Here is a 1877-nt window from a genome sequence, read left to right on the forward strand (position 1 = left end):
TTGCTGGTTTGTTTGGTTTTTGAGAAGTGCGTGGACCAAGAATCGAAACTGGATTTCCCACAAGGCAAGTGAGAATTCTACCATTGAACTGCCCTTGCACCCCCTGAGAGGTTCCTTCTGAAGGCCCATAACTAGGAGGGTAGAACAGGGGGTCCCACTGGGGGCTTTCTGAGCTCACTAATCCAGCTCCTCTCCAAGTCTCCTGGTGGCTCTGAGCATTAATGAACCTAACTACCCCTGAAATAACAGGCATCGTCAGCCAAGTGCTTTCATCTTCATTATGAGTGAATAGCAGCATACCCTTGTAAAATTAATTCTATTTTTATTGTTTAATTATTACTACTATTACTACTACAGTGCCTCAGGAAAAGAAATCTCTCCTAGTTTAACGGGCCTCTTCAATGTCCTAAGATGGTAGGTGTCTCAGCTGGGCTCTGAACAATGGCCCCAAAGAGCTGCAACCCTGCTACCCTGCTACTGGTTCTCAGCTACTCCTTGGTTTACAAGCCAATGGGCCCCTCTGTAGATCCCCAAAGAGTAGCAGCTGACTTTTGTCCAGAGTTAGGACAGGACTAGTTTCCACAAACCCAGGTCATTCAGGGCAAGGGCCCAGAAGGGCCAAGAGAGGCTGCCATCCTCAACCCACAGCACATTTGCATATAAACACAGACACACTCACATACACAAACCCACAGACGCATTGACCGACACCCATGTATGCTTGCACACACTCATGCACACATACACACATATTTCACATGCTCATTGCCAAGTTCTTGGGGATCTGGGAACAATGAAATGAATGCATGAGAAAGAAAGAACAAATTGTGTTGTATATGAACAACAACCTCCAGGAAAACGATGATGGCATTTCAGCTCAAGTTTTCCTAAGGGGAGCTGGTTTTCACTTGGATAACTGGGTGCTCATTGGGAGCTACTGGCCTGGACTCTGCCAGATCCAGGCCAGAGACAGGCACAGACTCATGCTTTCCTCCCTTGGGGATCATGCACAGCTGGCTGCATTGAGCTGAGGAAGAGGGCAAAAGGATGCGTTCTGAACTAGGGTCTGTGCTTGGCTTCAGTAGCCTTCAGTGTTCCTGGAAAGAATATAGGCCCCAAATAGAAGATCTAGCATAATAAGTGGTATATAATGGATACTCAAATTAGTGTGGGCACACTCCTCACAGGGAATTTATTCTTTTCACCCTCCAGTTCGTCTTCCCCCATTTCCCACTGAACTGGATCACTGGAACCAGAGAGCCCCTCACTGGCAAGGGCTTTGAAGTATATCCAAAAAAAACATACTTCTCCAAAGAAGAAATTAAGAAAGCAATTCCATTTACAATAGCATCTAAAAGAAAGAAATCTCTAAGAATAAACTGACCTGAGGATGTGAAAGACTTGTACCCTGTAAACTACAAAACACGGTTGAAAGAAATTAAATTGGGCCTAAATAAATGGCAAGACATCCATATCTGTGGATTGGAAAACTTAATATTGTTAAGACATCATTACTACCCAAAGCAATCTATATAGCTTTGTGCAATGGCAGCATCATAGTCAATGTGGGTTATCTGAGGTACGATTATTGCTTGTTGAAAACTTTTCCCATAGAAATCTACAGATGCAATTCAATCCCTTTCAGAATTCTAGCAATCTTTTTGCAGAAATGGAAAATCCAATCCTCAAATTCATGTGGCACTAAAAGGCTCCCTGAATAGCCAAAACAATTTTGAAAAAGAATAGAATTGAAGGATCCACCCTTCCAGATTTCAAAATGTACTAAAAACTAAAGTAATTCAAACTGTGGTTAGTGGCATAATGATAGACAAATAGACAGGAGTTGAATTGAAAGACCAGAGATAGACCCACACTTC

General features: G+C 43.0%; 1 non-coding gene across 1 annotated transcript; it reads left to right on the top strand.

Moving 5' to 3' along the window:
* Positions 1-1534: 1534 nt before the first annotated feature.
* On the top strand, positions 1535-1668 carry LOC143645443 (U4 spliceosomal RNA). Its single transcript, XR_013157148.1, has one exon. It is a non-coding gene; the product is annotated as a U4 spliceosomal RNA (small nuclear RNA).
* The last annotated feature ends 209 nt before the right edge of the window (positions 1669-1877 follow it).

Source organism: Tamandua tetradactyla, chromosome 8 (assembly GCF_023851605.1).
Source record: "Tamandua tetradactyla isolate mTamTet1 chromosome 8, mTamTet1.pri, whole genome shotgun sequence".
NCBI lineage: Eukaryota > Metazoa > Chordata > Mammalia > Pilosa > Myrmecophagidae > Tamandua > Tamandua tetradactyla.